The sequence below is a fragment of the Heterocephalus glaber genome, unplaced genomic scaffold (genome assembly GCF_053883595.1).
Source record: "Heterocephalus glaber isolate CG9 unplaced genomic scaffold, H.glaber_assembly_v1.0 deba00000546, whole genome shotgun sequence".
Classification (NCBI taxonomy): domain Eukaryota; kingdom Metazoa; phylum Chordata; class Mammalia; order Rodentia; family Bathyergidae; genus Heterocephalus; species Heterocephalus glaber.
The window spans coordinates 5773575-5785870 of record NW_028258147.1 but is presented as its reverse complement, the minus strand read 5'-3'; the positions used below and the strand labels follow the sequence as shown (position 1 = coordinate 5785870).

Genomic DNA, 12296 nt, shown 5'->3' with positions numbered 1-12296 from the left:
GGCCCTTAGAGTGCTCAGGCCTGCCTGCAAGGCTCGGCATGGGAAGGGCAACACAGAAAAGGGGTGGATGCCTATGGGCAAGGACAAACATATGCTCTTAAAACCTTGAATGTTGTTGCAAACGTACAAATTTTTGGCCAGGCTCTTTCTTTACTACGGATCCGGCGGGGCATGGGTGGGTGGGTGGGGAGGGAGGGGTAAGGGATGGGGTTTAATGGGATTGGTGGGGAGGGCAGGGTTGGGAGTAATGGGGTGGGGTGGGAATGGGGGTGGGGGGTGGGGGGTGGGGTTGAGGGTGAGGGACATGAGCCAAGTGCCAGACGCTGAGAAAATCCTACTGTTCTGAGCTGGAAGACAATTCTGTGTCCAAGGTTCAGACTAATGGATACTTGCAGAGGAAGAGAGGGGATCCACCCAAAAAAGAAATGGTAGCTTCAGGTCAGGATGAAGGAAAATGTAAAGGTTGACAGGCTGCTTTGCAGGCAGTAAGGAGTCATGTGCAGACCAAGGGGGAAGGCAAGGCTCTATAGGGGCTCCTTTTCTTTGACTGGAAAAGAAGAGAATATAAAGAAAAGAGATACTGATGGAATGAATACCTGAGAGTGAAACTAGGTGCAGTCACCAGGAATGGGGAGAGGTATGTGTGGTAAACAGCTCTCTCATGCAAATGTGGGTTGGGGTGTTGTGAGAGAAGGGGGACACGGAGGGAAACGTGGTTCCAGGAGGAGAGTCCTGGGTCTGCTGACATCCTTTAGTGAGGACATCAGATGGCCACCACTGGAACGCTGGGGCCTGAAATGAGAGGGCGAGACCCAGGGGGCACAGGGAGCACAGGGAGCACCCACAGCAGTGATTCTTACCAGGGATGGGGGGGTGGGTTCCACCCGAGGGAGCTGTGGGCATGGCCCCAGGGAGGCCTGTCAGGACACGGGAGGGGAGCAGGGTTCTGCTCACAGACAGTAAACAACAGCAGCAAAGGGACCCAGAAGATGGTTCTGATAGGCCACCTGTGGGTCGTGCGTCCTCAGGTGAGAATCACTGGTGGAAGGGAGAGAACGGAGGCTGGGCAGAGATGGGAGGGGAGGAGATGAGGCCTGTGAGTGGGGGTAGATGGAGGCATCAGAGTCGTGACTGTCAGAGCTGGCTGAGGGTGACAGGGAGCCCAGGGATGTCGCAGAGAGGTGTCTGGAAGGATGAAGGCTGAATGGGGATTTCCTGTCAAGGTCAGGGAGGGCAGTGGCAGCACCATGGTCCCAGCTGAGGACTGAGGTGGAGGAGTGAGGCAGAGAGAGATGACAGTGCACAAAGGAAGAGGGTGGGCTGGGGGTAGGCAGAGAGCAGGGCCCATGGTCCAGGGGAAGGAAAGGCAGCAGCAGAGGGGCATAGGGCCAGTGCTGAAGGAGAGCTCATGATGAGGTGGGAGGTGGAGGAGGAGAAAGAGGAAGGGAAGGAGGGGAAGGAGGAGGAGGAGGAGGAGGAGAAAGTGGGATGGAGGGGCTGCCTGGAAGAGAGAGCTGTGAGGCTCAGCAGTAGTCAGGTTGCCAGCGGGCAGGTGTGTGAGATGGGGTGGGCATGTGTGATGGCAGGAGTGAGGGCAGAGGATAAAAGCATGTGGCACAGGAACGTGGTGGGAGAATCAGAGGCAGATGTTTCCAAGAGTGTTTTCAGAATTCTGTGTTTGAAAGGATTATTGAGGAGTTACAAGGAACTAAGGTTGTGGGAGCTGGGAAGAAATCATGGACTATAGCCAGAGGGACATGTGCATTTGTGTTTATACAGAGAACAGAGATCTGGTAGTGTGTCTCATGCCAAAGTCCAACAGGGAGAGCAGTGAGAATGAGGTGGAGTCAGAAAGGGGTTGTCCTCAAGTGTTCTCTAGAATCAGCTGGACAACTCAGAAGTGAGCGATAAGAATGCTAGATGGTGACCATCTGATAGTATCTTGATGGACAATATAGGATGAAAACGAGAGAGATGATCAACTAGTCCCAGGAAATAAGAGAGCAGATGAAGTGTCTCACACATGTGGGAGCACAACTTAGGAACCCTAAGTGACGTGATGTTTACTTGGCAAGAATATTGAGTCACAGCAGAAAATGGAGCCAGCGGCTAAAATAGAAGAAGGCTATTAAGACCATCAGGGAATGCACTGCATCTAGGGATACAAGGCAAAGATCAAGAATGAAGGGGTCAATGTGAAGAATCTAGAAGCTTTTCCTTCACTGTATACCAAAGTACATGATGAATCTCATGGAGGATAAAAAGCATGGCCCAAATAAGACGAGAGCATGAAAAACAGGTGGGAAGAGGCCAAAGGAGACCAGTAGCACCTCAGAAACACTGTGGACCAAACGCAGGTTAACACAATGAAAAGATGAGGGAAATAAATGTGATAAAGTCTTCAAACGGTAAAAATCTGAAAGTACAATTTTTAGAGGTAAATTAATGGTCAGTAGAGCATGCTGGGGATAGAAGCTGGCAATGATGGTAGCAGTGAGTGCATGTGAAGGTGGAAGCAGGCTCTCTAAAAAGGACTCCTGAGACCATGGATTGACTGGGAGGGTAAAGAGGAATGGATGTGGATGAGGAAGTAGAGGGTCTCTGGAAGACAACAGGGATAGAGTGTTATCACGGTTAAATCAATATCCAGTATGGAAACATGAGCTGCCATAGAAAGGAGTGTGGGTGGCTGTGAGGCTTGATTTGTGTCACAGGAGTTCACAGGAAAAGAAAGGGATGGGAGGCAGCCCAGATGGCAAAGATCTTTTTAAATATGGGACATCAATACAGTTGCAATGTCAGCTTGGAAAAAGGACAAGACAGAATGCAGAGTATCCAAACTGAGGGCACCAGGAGATGTCCCTGAGATTTGCTGTATCAGGACTAGATTTTGCAAGCAAATGAGAGAAGAGAGGCAAAAGCCCAAGTGCTTTCAAAACTAGGCCCTGTAGAGAAAAAGACTGAAAGACTGAAGTCAGTCAAGTTAAACTGGGAAACCAGGCAGCACTGTACTTTATGATGGCTCCTGCACAGAGCACTGGCAGAGAACCTCAAGGACATGAAGGTGGACTCAGGTCCAGCAAGTCCTGTGTGTAGGAGGCAGATGCTTGCAAATGTCAGAGGGGTGGCTGGGAGGCAATGCAGAGCAGGCATTTTGCAGTGATCATTGCAGCTGTGCTTCAGCTATTCAAGGGTGCCTGAAAGGGGGAGCCATAGTGTACCGCAGACAGACCCAGAGTGGTACCTGGGGAAGGAGGATATGGGTGAGTCTCTAAACCCAATGCAAAATTGCAGTTTTACTGAAAGATGGTGACAAAGGACCAAATTTGTACTGAGGGTGAGAAATGAGCCCAGGAGTAATTCCTGGGTTGAGCGTGGCTTCTTTTTAGGAAGAGGAAAGATGTAGGTAGAAGAATGAAGCGGTGGAGAATGGGCCACATGTAAAATGACTTTAAATACTGAACATGACTGTTGTGATATTAGCTGGGCCAACAAGAACAAAAGAAATGGGAGATGTATGACAGACTTTGACAGGGCTTGAAGGAGCCCTCTTGCTTGCAGATAAAAGTAGGAGGAAAAGGAATGAAGAATAGCAAGTGCAAGATTGGCTAGAGTTTTGTGGGAACTACTTTGCTGGAGGAGGTGAGGAGAAAGAAAGACTGGAGTGAAAGTGGATGAGAAAGCAGCCTAAGAGAAGGTTGAGGTCAGACTCAGTGGAAGATAAGGATAGTGTTCTAGAAGAACAGGTTGGGTTTGGAAAGGAAAAGTATGAGCAAAAAAGCAGGTTTAGGAAAGGAGCAGAATCTGATAAAGTGGCAGGCAGCAGGAGGCTGAGAGAAGTACAGTCACACAGAAGAGGAAGGTAGGCTTTTTTTGGCCAGGGAACCAAAGAGAAGAAATAGGTGACAAGAAAAGGCTACAAGACAGGATGTGATTACGAGAGGATGAATCAGGGTAGGGCAATCACCTATGGAAGACAGGGCAGCAAGGGAGAATGGAGAGCAGAGAGGAGGGTGGAAGGGAGGCAGGCAAGATATGGATCAGAGCAGAGATGGTAAGTACTTTCATCACCACATGCGTCTGTTGTGGCTTCAGTGATGATAAAGGGGCAAGATGTTAAAAGGGGAAGGTAAAAAGAAAGCAGAATTCCCAAATGGGGAGTTGGCAGATCTCTGGGGGAGAGTCAGTGCGATGGGTGGTATAAAATTTGAACCACCAGAGAGGAAGATAGAAAAGAAAGTGTTCTGAGTGTTCCCAGAAGTGGGTGAGGGATTGGAGCAAAAGGTCACAGTGACTCAGATTAACCAGAGGAAACTGAGTGCTGTCACATTTTCAGAGGGTTCTTGCAAAGAGCACTGCTAGGTAATCTCAGGGACGGGGGGATGAGTCAAGGAGAGAGAGTTGAGTGCATGGGACAGATGCTTGCACATGGAGAAAGCACAGCTGGGAGCCGATGCAGAACAGGCATTTCACAGTGACCACTGAAGCTGTGTTTCCACTGTTCAAGGGTAGCTAAAAGAAGAGAAGTGTCCAGTGTAGCAGCCACTGCAGGGGACAGAGTGAAGGCTGGGCTGGGCAAAGCCCTTAACAACTCAGTAGATCATCATGTATTTAGAGTGAGAACTCAGGTCACTAGCAAATGGGCATGGTAGGAGTAATCCTAAACCCAGGAGGCTGGGAATCGGGGAGTAGGTGGGAGCCTTCTGCTTTGGGAGAGCTGATCAAGAGGATGAGTGGAGGGAAAAACAATGTCTTAGAATTTGATGGATATAATGAAGGTAGTATGGATTAAGTCATAATAAGGAACACTATCCAGAGACCCAGGACGGGTGTGGATGCAATGGGTAGGGCTGTACTTTCTCAGATGGGGCATGCTTGGGAACAAATGCAAGTAACAGAGGAGAGGAGAGGAGACAAAGAATTGCAGGAGTGGCTGCAGAGTTTGTGTCAGCTTGTTTGATGGGAAGGGAAGAGCAAAGAAGAAGGCTGGCGTGGGAAAGGCGAAGGAAAAGGTATCCTAAGGGAATGCGGATTTGGGGATCTATGAAAGATCCAGCCAGTGGCCAAGAATGGCTGCAGAAGTGAGGCTGGGACAGGGATGGAAAGAGTTTGAGCGGAGACGGCACGGACAGGGAGACAGCAGAGCCTATGGAGAAAAGAGGCATGGGAATCTGATGAAGTGGCAGGGACTAGCTGAGAGAAGTATGGCCCCAGAGAAGAGGCAGAGAGGCTTTCCTTGGCCAGAGAATGAAGAGAAGAAAGGGCTGGCAAGAGATAGGCAGCAAGAAAGGATGTGGTTATGAGAGGAGAATCAGGGAAAGGGACAGCCACCCACGGGACACAGACAGGGTGGCAGGAGGCACCCAGGGAGGATGGAGAGCAGAGGAGGGAGACAGGCTGGACAGCAACAGGGGACCAGGGAGGAGGGTGGCACCAGATTTGGAATGAAGGCCCTTAGAGTGCTCAGGCCTGCCTGCAAGGCTCGGCATGGGAAGGGCAACACAGAAAAGGGGTGGATGCCTATGGGCAAGGACAAACATATGCTCTTAAAACCTTGAATGTTGTTGCAAACGTACAAATTTTTGGCCAGGCTCTTTACCATGGATCCGCTGGGAAGGGTGGGTGTCTAGGATGGGGTTTGGCACAGGATTTGGGTCAGGGTGGGTGGGAGGGTAGGGAGGCTTTGGGTTTGAGGCCCATGAGCCTAGCTCCAGGTATCAAGAGGACATCTTACTGAACTGAGCAGGTGGAACATTCCATGTCTAGCATGTAAAGTGAAGATTGCAGTTTGGAGAGACCACTGAACCCACCTAGGAGGAATGAAAGCTGAAGGGAAGGGGAACGGACGGATAAAAAGCTGGCTTTTGTTGGAGAGGAGGAAAGACTTGAGGATCAAAGAGGTACTCCATAAGACACCTGTGCAGGAATCACAAATGGCAGGAGCGATTAACAAAGAGAAGGAAAAGGGACAATAGCAATCTCCCAGAAGACCACATTTGGTTCAAACATACTGACAGCTGCAAGAGGGTTGCCTTGGTTCAGGGGCTCAAGGGGGCTGGTGTAGGGTGAGGTCCTCTGGATGAACAACTCTCACATAGAGTGGGTTTGGGTCAGTTCTTGTATTGAGTAGTAAACAGGGAGGGAAACGTGGTTCCAGGAGGACAGTGCTGGTCTGCTGACATCCTTTCGTGAGGACATCAGATGGCCACCACTGGAACGCTGGGGCCTGACAGAGGGTGAGGCCCAGGGAGCGCAGGGGGCACCCACAGCAGTGATTCTTACCAGGGATGGGGGGTGGGTTCCACCCGACGGGGCTGTGGGCATGGCCCCAGGGAAGCCTGTCAGGACACGGGAGGGGAGCAGGGTTCTGCTCACAGACAGTAAACAACAGCAGCAAAGGGACCCAGAAGATGGTTCTGATAGGCCACCTGCGGGTCGTGCATCCTCGGGTGAGAATCACTGGTGGAAGGGCGAGAACGGAGGCTGGGCAGAGATGGGAGGGGAGGAAATGAGGCCTGTGAGTGGGGGTAGATGGAGGCATCAGAGTCGTGACTGTCAGAGCTGACTGAGGGTGACAGGGAGCCCAGGGATGCCGCAGAGAGGTGTCTGGAAGGATGAAGGCTGAATGGGGATTTCCTGTCAAGGTCAGGGAGGGCAGTGGCAGCACCATGGTCCCAGCTGAGCACTGAGGTGGAGGAGTGAGGCAGAGAGAGATGACAGTGCACAAAGGAAGAGGGTGGGCTGGGGGTAGGCAGAGAGCAGGGCCCATGGTCCAGGGGAAGGAAAGGCAGCAGCAGAGGGGCATGGGGCCAGTGCTGAAGGAGAGCTCAGGATGAGATGAGTGCTGAGGTGGGAGGTGGAGGCTGAGGGCGAGGAGGAGCAGGAGGAGGAGGAGGAGGAGGAGGAGGAGGAGGAAAGAGTGACATAGAAGGGCTGCCTGGAAGAGAGAGCTGTGAGGCCGGGCAGTAGTTCAGGTTGCTGGTGGGCATGTGTGGTGGCAGTAGTGAGGGCAGAGGACAAAAGCATGTGGCACAGATATGTGGTGGGAGAAGAGGCTGAGATTCCTTGAGTACTATGTCAAAAGGTGTGTTTAGTAGGATTGAGAAATGCTTTAGGCATCTGGTGTGAGGAGGGAAAGGAAATCGTAACATGGGGCCACTAGGACATGATCATGGACTGTCTGGCAGCATGAGTAGCATATGTAGTATCAGTACTGTCTGATCTAAAGATGCCTGATTCTGTGGTGCAGTGGCTAAGAAGCCAGGTAAAAACACAGAAGCGGATACCCAAGAAACTTAATGCATCTGTCAGATGATTCACAAAAACCCACTGAAAGCATGACAGACAGTAAAAGTATAAGTGGTCCTCCCTGTGCACAGAAGGAAAGCAGAACAAAGGATCAGCTGGACCTAGCAGAGGCAAGAGGTGAAGAGTGTGCAGCATGGTGGGATCTGTCAAATGGGAGGGTGCAGAGGGAGGAGCTAGCAAAGGAGAGAGCAAAGGGTTGCCTACAGGGTCACGTAAGCAGTGCACCATGGAAGGCACATTATCACCAAGAATGAGGGATAGAACATGGAAAATACAGGTACCTTGGGTTCAAAAGTGTTCAAAGGATAAAATCCTTGGAGAAAGAGCAGGGCATGGAGAAGACAAAGAAGAATAGCAGAAAACTGGCAAGAGGTCAAAGCTGAATGAGGTTGTAGGGGTGAAGCCCACTTTGGAAACACTGGGACCACTGTATTAATAAACATCATGGTATGATTGAGAATGGTCAGTCAGAGGAATCAATTGTGCCTACCATGGTGGGACTGAGATGATGGGATGGTAGAGGTGAAGTCCATCAGCAGGAAGAACACAGTAGGAACAAAGAATTTGGCAGCGATGGCAGGTGAGGGCAGATGAGGAAGCGAGCAGACAGCAAGGGAAGGACTCTTTGAGTCCATGGATTGATTCAGAGGTGGCAATGGAAGTAGGACTGTATAATGAAGAACATGGGCTCTGGAAATTGACACTAAAGAAAATATAGAGGATGGGTGATGTGAGGGCAAATCTACCTCCCAGATGGAAAGAAGAGACTTTGGAATGTGCTAGCCATCAAAAGGCTTTGTGTGAAGGTAAGCTTGTTCAAAGGAGGTAAAAGCAAAAAATGGAAGGGGAAATGCTGAGTTCCCTAACTGGAGATGTTGTCAGATCTCAGAGAGTGAGAATGAGGCTTGTGGGGTATCAAAGCCAGACCATAGGAGATGGACACCCAAGAGAAACAAAAGCTTTTGCAGTTGCAAAATCAGGTCCTTTGGATGAAGGGTGAGAAAGGGCCAAAGTGACTCAGGTTAAACAGAAGAATGTGACCAGTGCTGCACATTAAATTACTCCTACACAGTCGGCACTGGTAGGTAGTGCCAGGGATATGAATCCTAGAACGTGGGTACAAAGCTGCTTGCAGATGGTGGTGCAGCAGGTAGGAACCAATGCAGAGGAGACATTTTATCAGTGAATCTGTGCTTCTGCAGTTCCAGAGTTGCTGAAAGGATGAAGGTGTAGTAGTGTGCTGCATGGTGGATTGTAGTGGTGTGGTACACATGTGCATGAGTAGGTGATTGTGAAGCACAGTGAAACATGGGTTTAATGGAAGAAGGTAAGGAAAGCAGATATTTGCCACAATGGAAGAAAGCAAAGCCACGGTGAGGGTATATAATGGATTTGGAGACACGGCTTCTCTTTCGGGGACTTGAGCAGAGGATAAGAGAGGAGGATAAGCAAAACGGATGAAGAATCTTCCTATGTTAGAAGAGGTCCTGTCAGAATCTAGGCAACTGAACATGGCTCCTGTGCAGGAAAGTAAAGAGATGGTTCTAGGGGCCAGGGATTTAGCTCAGTGGTTCTGGCGCCTGCCTTGCAAGTACAAGTTCGATCCCTGGTACCAAAAAAAAAAAAAAAAAAGAAAAGAAAAAGAAAGAGATGGGTCTAAAAAAGTCAAATGGGGCTGGGGATTTAGCTTAGCTCAGTGTTTCTGGAGCCTGCCTCGCAAGTGCAAGGTCTCGAGTTTGATCCCTGGTACCAAAAAAAAGAGTCTCAAATGGTAGTCAGAGGGCAGGTGTGATGGGCAGGGGTGTATTTGTTTGATGGGGCCTTATGGCGGGAAATGGAAACGATGAAGGAGTGGAAAGGATAAAGAGGCAGGACTGGTTGCAGAGTTTTGTGGGAACATGCTTGAAGAAATAGGGAGAGGAGAGGAAGAAAGGCTGGAGTGGGCGTGGATAAGAAAAAACAGTTTTGGGGGAGGCAGAGGCCAAAAATCAAGGCAATTCCAAAGTGAGCGTCAGCTAATGGTTCCAGAAGAGGAGACGGGATAGGGACAGGTTTGAGAGAGTGGGAACTATGAGAGTAAGTCAAAAAAGTATGCACTGCTATACGGCAATGGGAACAATGCAAACCAAATGGGAGACACTAGGTACTTGAGAAAAATATGAGCACAGAGAAGAAGAAAGGCTTCCTTTGGCAAGGAGGCAAACCCAAAACAAAACAAGACTGACATAATTTAGCGAGAATGTGACTGTGTGACACTAATAAAATTCATAGAGGGGAATCTACTGAAGACAGACAGAATGGCAGGAGGTACCCAGGGAGGGTACAGAGAAGAGAGTCAGGTGGAAGGGTGACAGGCTGGAGAGCAAGAAAAGAGCAAGGAGAAAGGGTGGTACAAGGCTTCACATGGGGAAGGAAAAATAAAGAGGTAGACAGCAATGGGTAGGAAGGAATGTGTGCTCTTAAAGCCTTGAACACATGACAAGGGTGCAAATTATGGCCAAGCTTTTTAATACATATCTGGAGATTGTAGTCCAAGAGCTTTACTAGGATCTGTAGGGGGAGGGTAGATGGCTGGACCAGGGTTCAGATGAAGGTTGCTGGGGTGGGCCAGTGGGCAGGTTTAAAAGGGGTTCCAGAGAAGGTGGGCATGGTGGTATGTGGGTGTGGCAGGAGGAGATGAGACACAGTCCAGACCTTCAGGAAACACTTTTTTTTTAAGTAGGTTGATAGATAATTCCAACTCTAGTGCTGAGAGTAATAAATGTAGGCTGGCAAAAGACAAGTGGACCCATCCAAAAAGTACGAGAGAGGTTCTTAGGTACAATGCTAGGTAAGGAACGGTAAGCAGGGAATACAAGGACCAAAGGGCATGGCTCTGTGGAGCACTGTGTATCTGACTGGAACAGTGAAGAGAAGATTAAAGAAAAAGGAAAGCAGTAGGACAGTACATGGCCTAGCCTGATATAATGCTGAGAGTCATATCTGGTGAGAGAAAACAAATGGGAGAGGCTGGGATTTCAAAAGGGCAAATCATTCATGAAGATTGAGGATGGGGTGTTGTGTATAAGGGGGACACAGGGAATGGAAAGTTGTAGGTAGAAGCAGAAAGTGAAAGGCCTGCATCAGAATGGATGTGCTGAGATCCTTGAGTGAGGACGTCAGATGGCCACCACTGGAACGCTGGGGCCTGACAGAGGGTGAGGCCCAGGGAGCACAGGGGGCAACCACAGCAGTGATTCTTACCAGGGACGGGGGGTGGGTTCCACCCAAGGGGGCTGTGGGCATGGCCCCAGGGAGGCCTGTCAGGACACGGGAGGGGAGCAGGGTTCTGCTCACAGACAGTAAACAACAGCAGCAAAGGGACCCAGAAGATGGTTTTGATAGGCCACCTGTGGGTCGTGCGTCCTCGGGTGAGAATCACTGGTGGAAGGGCGAGAATGGAGGCTGGGCAGAGATGGGAGGGGAGCAGATGAGGCCTGTGAGTGGGGATAGATACAGGCATCAGAGTTGTGACTGTCAGAGCTGGCTGAGGGTGACAGGGAGCCCAGGGATGCCGCAGAGAGGTACCTGGAAGGATGAGGGCCAAGTGGGGATTTCCTGTCAAGGTCGGGGAAGGCAGCACCAGAGGGGAATGGGGCTAGTGCTGAAGGAGAGCTCATGAAGAGATCAGTGCTGAGGTGGGAGGCAGAGGAGGAGGAGGATATGAGAGACTGGAAAGCAGGAAGGAATGGATAAGAAGCCAGAGTCGAATGAGGTTGTACCAGTCATGGCCTCCAAGAAATGTTGCAAATCACATATTAACAAAAAAATCAAACCAAAATGATGAAGGGTTAGGGTAATTCCCCACTGGAGGTGATAACTGTTCTAATGTGGCAGAACTGACAAGCGAGTACGGTTCAGGGTGCATTTTGATCCAGATGGACTAAGGAGAGTTCACTGGTGATAAAGAAGCTAGTAATGCTGGCAGCAGTGCATGCAGGGCAGGAAGTGAACTGCCTGTCAGTGAGGACATGCACAGTTTGGAATGTGACAGGATATATGACTGAAAAGGAAACACAGGACCTCTGCAAAACGACAGCATGAGAAAATGCAGCGGATGGCACGGCAAGGCTTCAGTCTTTACTCAGGGTCCAAAGACAGACATTGGAGTTGTGGGGCCCTGGGAAGGTATCTGTGAGACTGGGCTTAGGCCAGGAGAGGTGATGAAAAGAGAAAGATATAATAGGTCCTTTCATCATAAAAGAACCACATGCATGTGTGGTGGTTTCAGTGATGATAAAGGGGCAAAATGTTCAAAGGGGAAGGTAAAAAAAAAAGCAGAATTCCCAAATGGGGAGTTGGCAGATCTCTGGGGGAGAGTCAGTGCGATGGGTGGTATAAAATTTGAACCACCAGAGAGGAAGATAGAAAAGAAAGTGTTCTGAGTGTTCCCAGAAGTGGGTGAGGGATTGGAGCAAAAGGTCACAGTGACTCAGATTAACCAGAGGAAACTGAGTGCTGTCACATTTTCAGAGGGTTCTTGCAAAGAGCACTGCTAGGTAATCTCAGGGACGGGGGGATGAGTCAAGGAGAGAGAGTTGAGTGCATGGGACAGATGCTTGCACATGGAGAAAGCACAGCTGGGAGCCGATGCAGAACAGGCATTTCACAGTGACCACTGAAGCTGTGTTTCCACTGTTCAAGGGTAGCTAAAAGAAGAGAAGTGTCCAGTGTAGCAGCCACTGCAGGGGACAGAGTGAAGGCTGGGCTGGGCAAAGCCCTTAACAACTCAGTAGATCATCATGTATTTAGAGTGAGAACTCAGGTCACTAGCAAATGGGCATGGTAGGAGTAATCCTAAACCCAGGAGGCTGGGAATCGGGGAGTAGGTGGGAGCCTTCTGCTTTGGGAGAGCTGATCAAGAGGATGAGTGGAGGGAAAAACAATGTCTTAGAATTTGATGGATATAATGAAGGTAGTATGGATTAAGTCATAATAAGGAACACTAT

At 49.7% G+C, this 12296-nt stretch overlaps 1 protein-coding gene across 2 annotated transcripts in view; it reads right to left on the bottom strand.

Annotated features, from left to right (window-relative positions):
• The window catches only part of Copg2 (coat protein complex I subunit gamma 2), a 124612-nt gene that overhangs the window by 23702 nt on the left and 88614 nt on the right, over positions 1 to 12296 (bottom strand). The gene's annotated exons all lie outside the window — the stretch shown is intronic.